The sequence below is a fragment of the Linepithema humile genome, chromosome 1, assembly GCF_040581485.1.
Source record: "Linepithema humile isolate Giens D197 chromosome 1, Lhum_UNIL_v1.0, whole genome shotgun sequence".
In the NCBI taxonomy this organism is placed as follows: Eukaryota; Metazoa; Arthropoda; class Insecta; order Hymenoptera; family Formicidae; genus Linepithema; species Linepithema humile.
Genome location: NC_090128.1, coordinates 40,439,727 through 40,452,020, shown reverse-complemented (window position 1 = coordinate 40,452,020; position 12,294 = coordinate 40,439,727). Strand labels below are relative to the sequence as shown.

General features: G+C 33.4%; 1 long non-coding RNA gene across 1 annotated transcript in view; it reads right to left on the bottom strand.

Annotated features, from left to right (window-relative positions):
* Positions 1–733: 733 nt before the first annotated feature.
* The window catches only part of LOC137000986 (uncharacterized), a 71,027-nt gene continuing 59,466 nt past the window's right edge, over positions 734–12,294 (bottom strand). Inside the window, exons 5-6 of the long non-coding RNA XR_010891126.1 lie at positions 11,195–11,424; positions 734–978 (exon numbers count right to left, since the gene is read on the bottom strand). This is a non-coding gene — a long non-coding RNA (uncharacterized lncRNA). The remainder of the gene's footprint in view (positions 979–11,194; positions 11,425–12,294) is intronic.

Sequence of the window (12,294 nt, the reverse complement as noted above, 5' to 3'; positions counted from 1 at the left end):
TAGCGTCAGTCAGCGGTCTGCGTCGGTATTCATCAATATTTGTATATATCAAAACTGTTAAAAGTTTTTGTCACTGATTTTGTTCAGTTAATTTTTTCACTCGCTTTATTAATAATTACTGTTTTAAATATTAAAAAAAGTGTAATTAAGTAGGAATAAGATAAAAACCTTTGGTTACCAGTTCTACTTATTTTATCGAAAATGCTAAAAAAATGTTTATTAATAATTTTTTTATTATATGTAATATTTTTTATTATATGTTTACAAACATAAAATATTTACTTCATGTCATATTATTTATTTTGATAAGTATACAAAATGTATATCTTTTCAATTAAACAAAGTTTCATATTATTGCAAACTTTGATAAGTAGAGTAGGAAAAACGATATTAGAATAGTTGTTCAGTATTAGAAAATTTCTAATGTAATACTTAAGAATAGCATTTTTCAAAGTTAGAAAATTAATTGTATAGAATAAAAATGCACAGCATATTTGTATATATTATATTTCAAGCTTTTATTTATAATAAAATAACTTTTTATTGAATTAAATTTACATAACATTAATATTAAATTTACATAATTAAACATATATAATATAAAGATAATTATAAAAATATATTTTGCAAATAAATACAATACTGCTGATTCTTCCAAACCTCAAAAAGTATCATTTTTAATTCATTACTTATTCATTCTTTTTATTTTCTTTATATATATGTAGTATTGGATAATAAAATCAATTATTACTTTTTATTACTTAAATAACATCCATTTTTATTAACAAGGTTGAAAGACCACATGAGACATATGCAAATCCAATAGCGAATAGCACGCACAGACAGATCATCGCACAGATCGCACGACTTGACGCTAAAGCTAAAAAAATCCAGCTTTTTTTTCTTGACGCTAGCGTCAACTCGAAGTCACGTGACAACGCTGAAACGAGCGTCCCATGAATTTGCACCTTTATAGTACTAAAAAATCATAAAATTTATGAAAAAGTTTGACAAGAGATTAGACTTACACATAATTCGATCTACTATACAGGGTGATTCAAAATAACCTGATGTCCTTGCAATGCCATATTCTTGAACGAATTCTGAGACGATTTTTTCTTTTACAAAATTTTGTCCGAAGCTTAGTTTTCGAGTTATAATTGAAAATAGATAGCAACTTACGAGTTCGGTACAACGGGCAGGCAGGGACGCGCAACGTATAATGAGACTGTCAAGTGTTTACTATCGTCTCATGACACATTACACCGTCCCTGTCTGTCCGTTGTATCGGACTCGTAAGTAGCAAACTATTTTCAATTATAACTCGAAAACTAAGCTTCGGACAAAATTTTGTAAAAGGAAAAATCGTCTCAGAATTCGCTCAAGAATATGGCATTGCAAGGACATCAGGTTATTTTGAATCACCCTGTATATATGATAAATGTAAACTTTGATAAATGCCACAGCTGTGCAATAAAATACTTGCACTACATTATATTTGCGTATTGTAAAACGGCGCACGAGACGTCGCTAGATTCATTACGTGTAAGGCGTAGAGTTTTTTTTTATTCGTTTCTATGGCGCACGAATGTCGATATGTAAATTGCAGTAATGTTTAATGCATGTGGGTTGATTTGTCGTTACGTGGCCGGTCCGCACTGGTGAAAGGTTCACTGTCAGAGAGGCGTGCGCAATCTATAAACTTGTGCAGATATAAATCATTTATAAGCCGATAAAAGTTTGATCTTTCTAAAAACGAAAGATGCAAAAGTTATTGGAGAGAATTTATGGCGATTGCTTATTGTTTAAAAAAACGCACGAACAATTATATCCTTTTTTAGGCGATAGATTCTATATTTTTTATATTTTATCGTATAATTTAGATGACAGTGTTTAGATTATATAATTTTGATTTGAGTAAATTCTCATGTAATTCCCCAACAAAATGTGTTGAGAAATTCTTAAAAATAGACAATATAGAACAAAGAAGTACAGCTATTTTCTTAAAGTACATGTATGTATTTCTGGTTTAAAATATTTTGTTAATTTATTCTATGAATTACAACGATTGATTCTGTCACATTGCTGGGATTCTCGAAATGACAGACGCAAAGACAACAGGAATGGAGAGAGCTAAGAGGGGCGGCCACCCCTGGCTAAGCTGCACCCTTCAATTTTCTGATCGGCGCCACGCCTATCTCTACTGTTACTTAACGTTCAACTGCATGCGATATTTTATCCCAATGAGATAATGCAGGCATTTCGCCTAATCGATTAGCTCCAATTATCGTTGACGTGCATTATACTTATAACAGACCAAAGCGCTAGTGGAATTGCTACCATTAATTTTATGGACGAAGCTCAACAGTTACGAAATGTTGTAATTGTGATATAGTGTATATAGTATGAATAATAATAATGTATAGTATAATTAATAATATAGCAAAATATTTTTGAAAAATCACTGCTGTCGCACATGTGTGATATTAAGATTTCATGAGAATCGGTACGTCACATGTAACGCTTGGCAACGACCATATAAAGAGTGATATAGCATTAAAAAAAACTATGGGAAAAATGACCAAAGCGAAATTCTTTCGGGATAAAATTTTTCTCGTTTCAAATTTCTGTTTTCTTTTCTCGATAGGTGCTCACAGTCTGTCAAAAAGATCTGCATGCAAATTCTTTCGGATTATTGTGAACAATAATTCTGTCGATTGAAGAGGACGCGTCAAAGGAGTCAAAGAACCAGGCTTAATTGGCGCCGACAATCCGGTGGCTTGTGGCGACGTGAAACGAGAAGACGCAGGGAGACACGAGGAAAGAAAAACAAAGAAAACAAAAGATCGGAGGATTAAAACCTGGAAAAACAAAACCGGCCGGACGGCGACGCTAATGCGTGCTGCGGGATTGACCAACACAAGGATCGCCTTTTCCTGGAAGCAGTTGCCGCTTGTCAAGAAAGATAATTTTCGTTCCGCAGCGGGACCCCTTCGATGCAGGAGAAGACCTAACGATAGCCTCCTCCCCAGCCCACTTCCATTTCGTCCACCTCCTCGCCTTGAAACACCTCCCGACGGTCCACCTTTCTCGTGGCTCCGCTGTCTCTTTCTTCCCATTCCCCGTTCTTTTCTCATTCCGTTAGTTATTTTTTCGTCCATCTCATACGTCATAAATTCAAACTTTCGACACTAAAAGATCAGACTGCTTTACGCTTCCTTGGGAATCTTTTTGTTAACTTTAAAGATTCTTCCAGCTTCCCCTGGTTTATGTGATTTTTCTTCTTTTTCGCGCCACTTTTTACACTACTTTTTATTTGCGTATTTTTTTTTATTTGTCGTATTAGTCTTTTCAGGTCTTTTATCATGCTTTGTACTTTCATCGTAATCCGCTGTAATCTTACATTCTGACATGAATTCTTTCCTTCCCTCTTTCTTTTCACCCAACATCCGCTCTCCTTTAAATTTTTCCTATCAACCCTATTTTTCTATCTCCCCTCCTTTCGCTTTGGATACCCCGTCTCTCTCCTCCCATGTTCCTCCAGGTTTAACTCCCGGCACTTTGTCCTCTCTCCCCCCTTCCGCCGTTTGCCTCGTTCCTCTCACCTACCGTCGGGAATTGCATTCCACGTCGAGGCCGCTAATGGACGACGAATGGTCGAAGGGGTGTGAGTGCACGGAGAGTGCACTCTTGCCCTCCCCGTTCCGCTCGGTCCTCCCCCTCCGCGTGTCCCTCCCGCGCCCCGTCGTCTCACGACCGAGAAAGAAATCGACGCGAGCGTTTCTCCCCGGGGGAACACCCTGTCCGCGTCCCGGTGCATACCTGGTCGTCCCGTTTATGGTGCCGCCATGATGGAACCAACGTCCGGACGCTCCTGCACATTCCGCCCGGCATATAAATTAGTGATATTTTATGAATTTTATATTGCGCGCCGCGAGACAGGAATCTTCTGGCAGTACGGGAGGACGCCGCTGGCTTATTGTGCGGGAAGACGTCGCGACTCGTCGGGGGAATATTATTTCACTTCTTTTTTTTTATCCGAGGAACACAGTGTTGATGTTTACTGCGGAGAACTCTTCCTCTCGCTATTTTAGATTGCGCAGCCATCAGTCGCTATCATCATCGTCACAAGGAAGGAGCTAAATTGGAAGAATAAATCTCCGAAAAGTACGACGTAATGAGAGATTTTTATCGTGCAAGTTTAGAATCCATAAAGTCCGCATGAAGTGCACGAATCTCTTGCACGAAACGCAGTATTAACGAATGATATCCTGGAGAAATTGATGAAAATTTGAAGAATAAGGTTAAGGAACATTTAGTCGGAACAATAAATATGTATCATTACAGGCATAACTTCATGATACACTTTAGAAAATCGGCAGGCACTTTATATTATTGAACAGCGTATTTGAGGTCGTAAAAACTTACATTAACGGCTTACGTCGTCTTGTTCGGGAGAAGTAGCGGCTTTAATTAAACAAGATGCCGGAATGTACGAAAGATATGGTGCTCGTATGTCGAGCGATCGAAACTGCCGGCGCAGAGAGCGCGATATAAATATTTCGGTAGTCGAACGCCGAATTTATGATCTGATAAAGGTTTACGAGTAAATGATTCGCTCGCGAGAGCGCGCATTCGCAAAACGCGATGATTACGCCTACGGCTGTAAGTGGTAATACTGTGCGTTGAGAGTGCTTGAAGAGTACGAAAGAATCCTTTAGGTATTTCGATTGCCGCGGAGAAAGATTGCATATGGTCAATTTATTAAGGCTCGCGTATATTTGCGATTGTAAACGGTGCATACGCGATCGCTTCGCCGCTAATATTACAAATTATGAACGATTCCGGAATCGTTATTGATGTATTATTGATGAAGCGCGCAGAGTGATTCTCGCGCGCGCGCGCGCAATCATACACTGTGCTTTCCACTCAATATTAATTCACCTTCCGTTTAATGTTAAAGAATGTGTGTGTTGTATATATTTCATTAAATTTATATTCTGTTAAGTTGTTTGAATATTGTATCATTATTTTATCTCGCGCTCTTTATACTTTAAATTTTAATATGCACTATCAAATTCAATGTGGACCGTTTTATCACCGATTTGTGAATAAATACGTATCTCAGACGTTGAATTAGTTAAGAGAAGAAAAATGCAAATGTAAGTCGCGAAACTCGTGTGACAAATAAAAGGAATCAACGAACACGTGGCGACGCTTCGTGGCGGTTTCTTTTGGGCGAGAATCACACGATGCTGCTTGGGGAGTTCCGTATAGATCGTATCGCCGCAACAATTGGTAGCCAAGATCGTGTTCAGATAAAATAAAAATCTGAAAAATGGTAGAGAGAACAGCTCCATTAGCCGTTCCTTGGCCGCCGTGAAAAAAGACCAACACCGCGTATCTAATCCCTCAAAACTTTTAATAAATTTCATCAGAAAATCGTCGAATGATTAATTATGATCGAATTCCAGCAAGGATCCAGCGCGACAGCATGAGAGAAACAAATGTAATATCACGTAAAACACGAAGAAAGCAAATAATTAATATTTTAATTTCTGAAAAACTTAATTTATAATTTATCCTAGCAACACAGAATATTTAGTATACTGAGTATACTGAGCTTCAAATGATGGTCAGTGAAAATTCTAAACAGGGTTTCAAACTTAAATAAAAATCGCTATTTAACTCCAAACGTCGAACATAATTTTCGCGTTGTAGAAAAAGAAATGACGGCTGAAAGGCTTAGAGCGTTGTTCGTTAATTCATTCTACTCGAACGACTCGAACCGAATCTCGATAAACTCGCCGCGATAAACTTTTCTCTTTCTCTTTTTCACAGAGACCTTCCTTTTCTCAGAGACACATTATTACTTCGGCTCCAGTGGCATTCGTCTAGTCTGTCTAAAATTCCTAATATTTTTAGGCAAATTGCTTTTTATTATTGTTTTTATCATTTTTTTTTGTCTAAGCTCAAGTATTTTAAATCCTTCGCTTCAAGAGGGAAGATTATCTATTAAAATCATACAGACAATATACTAACGTTTTACAAATTAGTAACGGAGATCGTGTCTGATGGATAGAGAATTACATGGATGGATAGATAAGTGTCTGCACAGCGGGAGAAGGTAACTCTTGAAAAATATTGTTTCTTACGAAACAGAGATATTTTCAATATCAGTAACAGAGATAAAAAGCATTATATCTGCACGCATGCTGCGTTTTCAAAGACTTAAGAAAGGACTCCTTTTGACCTTGTCACGCATTAACACTATTATCCGACATTCTTTAAATGTTATCGAATAGGTTTATTATTCTTTAAAAGTTGACCAAGGATAACTTGTGAGATTATAAGGACTGATGTTAGAAGAACTTGCTACTTTATCCCTTGAATGCTTTAAATTACATGATAAAAGAATAACAATAGATACAAAACCGTCAATTGTGACGGCCCACACTGGTCTCAAACGACATGAGCTGTCTCAAAACCCCCTACAGCCTTCAATTTTTGACCGATTTCAATCTTTTTTTTTTTTAAATAATCTGTATAAAATTTCCAAGAGATCTGTGGGAGCCGATTTTTAAAAAACTTAGTTAACAATTCTAATGTTTAAACAAATTAGGAATTTTTGGATTTTTTACTTATATCTCCCTAAAAATTATACTTTTGTGTTATATATTGCATGAAATTTATGTAAAAAATTGTAAAAATGAAAAAAAAGTGTTGATATAATAATCCAATTGTTATAAACAAATTAGATTAAACCATTCAGGTCCATGAGCAAACCATTAGCGTTAGCAAGAAAATGAATACAGATATGACAGCATTAGGTAAAAATATGATTATGCATTAAAAAAAAATTTGCCTATTTGTTTAAACAATTTTTGTTTAAACAAAAAGTTATAAACAACGAGATTATTAGAAACTAATAGCGTTTTTCGCTTTTACGAGAAAAATTACGAAGGGAATGTGCCTTGCAAAATTTTTTTTAAATCTTAATTTTCAATAAAAAATATAAATAAATATTTCTATGACGAGTGAGTGCCCATTTGGACCCATTCATGGGCAAATCATTAACGATAACAAGAAAATGAATACAAGAATGAGAGTATTGGGTAAAACTACGATTATCCATTAAAAAAAAGTTTTTATTAATATTGTTTAAACAGTTTTTGTTTAAACAAATTGCTAAAAACAGTGAGATTTTCAAAAACTAATAACGCCATTCGATTTTACGTAAAAAATTACGATGGAAGTGTGTCTTAAAAAATTATAACATACAATTGTTTATTTCTTTATTGTATTGATTAAACAAATTGCTTCTTTCCACCTACCTTTAAATTACATTGCAAATAAATCTTAGAGATTGAAATTTGTTATTGGATAATATTGAGAATTTTGTGAATTGTTTCATATTGGAAGTAGGAAAAAGTTTAGATCAATTTTATGAGGTTTAGTACTTCATTTACTTTATTATTATAGAATTTATGCATCCAATGTCATCAGAATAAGTTTTCTTTGTTTATGCGAGGTTTAGAGTATTTCATTTGTTTCAGTATTATAAAAAAAGGAGTTCTATAAAATTTGCTTATTCGCTGTCAGTATAAATTTTCGTCTTTTGCTTTGTTTCCCATTTGTTTCGTTATTATAATATCGAGTTAAATAACATTTTGGTTTTTAAAATAGCAAAAGTTTACGTGTTTTTTACAAGATTTCGTTCGTCATTCGTTTCAGTATTATATAATTTGCGCATTTAATGTCAAAATAAGTTTTGGTTTTTGTTCAAGGTTTTCTTAGTTTTTCATTTGTTTCAGTATTATAGAATAATTGAATTCTATACAATTTTCACATTCGATATTAAAATAAGTTTTTGTTTTTTGTTCGAGGTCTAGAGTATTTTATTTGTTTCAGTATTATAAAAAAAGGAGTTCTATAAAAGCTTATTCGCTGCCACTATAAATTTTCGTCTTTAGCTTCGTTTCCAATTTGTTTCGGTATTGTGAAATCGAGTTTAATGACATTTTGGTTTTTGAAATAGGTAAAAGTTTACGTGTTTTTTACAAGGTTTCGTTCTTCATTCGTTTCAGTATTATATAATTTGCGCATTCAATGTTAAAATAAGTTTTGGTTTTTGTTCAAGGTTTTCTTAGTTTTTCATTTGTTTATGTATTATAGAATTAAATTCTATAAAATTTTCGCATTCGATGTTAAAATAAGTTTTTGTTTGTTCTTCGATGTTTAGAGTATTTTATTTGTTACAGTATTATGGAAATAAGTTCTATAAAATTTGCTAAATCGATGTCAGATTAAGTTTTTGTCTTTAGTTCAATACTTTGTTTTTTATTTGTTTCTGTATTATGAATATTGCGGGTTTGATGTCAGAGTAATTTTTCGTCCTATGTTCTATGATTTAATTAAATGATTAAAAATTTGTGTTTTACTAAGGCGTTTTTACTTTTAGTTTTATCAATTTTTTATTAGAAATGGAAAAGTTTGAAATTTCTAATAGTGCTTTATGCAATATACTGTTAGAACCTGAAAGTGATAAAAGCATTAATGCTCTAATAAGCCACATTAGACAGCACTATGATTTGGATGACAAAACTTTTGTATTAGTAGAGAAAAAACTTGTTCGATCCTTTATGCCTACTTTTAAATCAAAGTTTTCCAGTGTTTTATATAACGAAAATGTGTTTAGAAAAAAAATGCTAAGTGGTTGTCTCAACATTTCTATGTTGCTTTTAATGAGGATATAAATGTTGGTGGAAGGCCTGTTGTGGAAGATTTTAACAAAGGATCGAGAGCCACAAAGTATAGAAAAATTCAAACGATTGCAGAGAGTTATTCTTTCGAAGAAATTCAGAAAGCTTTTTTTAAACATTTGCGTGACTCTGGAAAGGAACATTTAATAGCAAATATAGAAAATTTGTTATCTGAAACTTCAAAGAGTGATCGAAATACAAATGATCCTATTTCTTTTACCGAAGATGAATGTATATCCCTTATAGAAGATGCAAAGTTGTCAAAATGGCAATACGACTCTATACGAAAACAAATTTCTGCAAAAAATGCTGATATTTTAATTCCTTATCAAAATCTTTCATTAGCAAAACAGAAATGTTATCCTTCTCCAGAGCATATAACCATAACCGATAAAAGTGCTGATGTCGATTTACAAGCTCTTTTAAACCATACATGCAAACGCATTTTAGAAATTCCACGTCTGCGTGTTAAAGATAATTTAATTGGAAACAATACAGAATTGTCATTAACTACGATTTCAAAATGGGGATGTGATGGTGCATCTGGTCATAGCCGTTATAAACAAAAATTTTCTGATGGAACTACTTCTGATGAAAGCATTTTTGTAACATCAATTGTGCCTCTTACTTTGGTCTTGAATAATGCAAATGCAGTTAATCAGAAAGTAATTTGGAGTAATGCTCAGCCTGGTTCAACTAGACATTGTCGTGTCATTAATTTTGAATTCACAAAAGAATCTAAGGAAACGATAACAAAGAAAGTTAATCAGATAAATGATAAGATTACATTTTTGCAGCCAACAACAATTGAGACAGATTCTGTTAAAATTAAAATAAATCACTCCTTGTATTTAACAATGATTGATGGGAAAGTTGCACAGGCCTTGACTGATACTCCTTCTTCTGCATCCTGTGTCATTTGCCAAGCAACATCCTCGGAAATGAATAACTTACAAAAATTATCTCTTAAGACAGTAAATGAAGAACATTATAAATATGGTCTTTCTAGTCTACATGCGTGGATAAGGTTTATGGAGTGTATTCTTCATATAGCATATCGTTTGGAATTTCGTAGGTGGTCTGTTCGATCAGTTGAAGATAAACTAAAAGTTAAGGAAACAACACGAAGGATACAGAAGGAATTTAGAGAAAAATCCGGCCTTCTCGTAGACTATCCAAAACAGGGTTCTGGATCATCTAACGATGGAAATACTGCGAGAAGATTTTTCCGCGATCCGGAACTGACAGCTGAAATTACGAAAGTTGATTTGAAACTAATTGAGAGATTTGGTATAATTTTGCAAACCCTTTCTTGTGGAATTAAAGTAGATGCAAAAAAATTTGATGATTATACTAAAGAAACAGCAAAATTATATATGCAACTCTATGACTGGTACTATATGCCTTCTTCTGTCCACAAGATCCTATTTCATGGTTCAGAAATAATTCAGCACTTCCTTCTTATTCCAATAGGAATCTTGTCAGAAGAAGCACAAGAATCGCATAACAAAGACATTAAACATTACAGAGAATTTAATACTCGAAAGTGCAGTAGAATTTCTACAAACACCGATTTATTACATAAGCTACTAATATCATCTGACCCTTATATTTCAAGCCTTCGATGTCAACCAAAATATCAAAAGCACGTTATTGATTCTCCTGCAAAAGACTTATTAGATTACTCATAAGAAACAAATTTTTAATTTAATTCTTTAAAGATTGACGTTAAAATATGTTTTAATTATTAATGATTATGTTTTTATAATGAGGATTTGCAATACTCGATAATTGTTTGCTCATGGACCTGAATGGTTTAATCTAATTTGTTTATAACAATTGGATTATTATATCAACACTTTTTTTTCATTTTTACAATTTTTTACATAAATTTCATGCAATATATACCACGAAAGTATAATTTTTAGGGAGATATAAGTAAAAAATCCAAAAATTCCTAATTTGTTTAAACATTAGAATTGTTAACTAAGTTTTTTAAAAATCGGCTCCCACAGATCTCTTGGAAATTTTATACAGATTATTTAAAAAAAAAAAAGATTGAAATCGGTCAAAAATTGAAGGCTGTAGGGGGTTTTGAGACAGCTCATGTTGTTTGAGACCAGTGTGCGGCCGCGTCCTCTGTCGCGCATATGACAGAATGCCACTTGTAATGGTACTTATAAGATTATTATTATCTCAAGATTATACGGATAATCAGCCCCCAAATATTTACCTGACTAGAGGTTTGTGGTCGGCTCCTGAGAGTCGTGTAACTTTCTCAGAACTGATATTATACTTCTTCGAAAATGGGAAATTTCTTCATTGAAGGATACGAGCGAATAAAGAGAAAAAGGCAAAGAAACGGAGTTCGATGGATTTCTTCCTAAGCTACCGGTATTATATGATAAACATCAGGTCGCGGAGGTTCTTACCTGGTCACTTTCGACTTTTCTGCGGTGAGAGACCTCCCATACGCATGTGCTTCTACTTCACGTTTGCCGCAGATAACGTGTGCAATTGGACGATCACTTTCAGGTCGGTCGATCTCCATTATGACAAAGAGCATTATCCTCTGCTATTTCCATTAAGTCGTTCTGTGAGTTATGCGATCTGGTATCGGAGTGTGTCGAATTCCTAACGGGAACATTCAAATATCGCTGATCTGTAACAATAAATTCACATTGTCAGCCTTATGGTGAGAATTACAAATAAATATAAAATAGATCTAGACTACTCACGGGGCTATTCTGATCGAAATAAATGAAGTCAAATTTAATTATAATTAAATACTATTAGTGCTGTCAATACCCAGCTATCTGACTACTGAGTACCCGAATAATCGGGTACCTAAGTTTCCGAAATATAATAATTACATACACGTATTGCATTGTAATTGCATTGCTAATACAAAATTATCGCATATAATAGTATTACATATAAAAAATAAAACATTATAAATTATAAATTTTTATAATGTTATTTTTTACATGTAATACGATTATATCGATTATGTACGAGATAATCAGGTATTACACGAGTACCCAGTTCTAAATGATAGCACTAATCACTATAAACAATATATCTTTATACTATCTATCGTGATTATGATTTTTTTTGTAAAAATAACAACATAATTGAAGTAGCTTCGGTTTTAAAATATTTATTAAGTATTATCCGAGTATCCAGTTTTAAATGATAGCACTAATCACTATAAACAATATATCTTTATACTATCTATCGTGATTATGATTTTTTGGGTCAAAATGACAACATGATTAAAGTAGCTTCGATTTCAAAATATTTATCAAGTATTACCCGAGTATTCAGTTCTAAATGATAGCACTAATCACTATATATCTTTATACTACCTATCGTGATTATGATTTTTTTGTCAAAATGGCAACATAATTGAAGTAGCTTCGGTTTGCTCTATCTTAAAGAAATTAAATATAAAATTATATAAAATTACTTATAAATTTTGAACAAAAGGTTATTATAACTAAAATAATAAAGTAAATTTAATCCATGCATT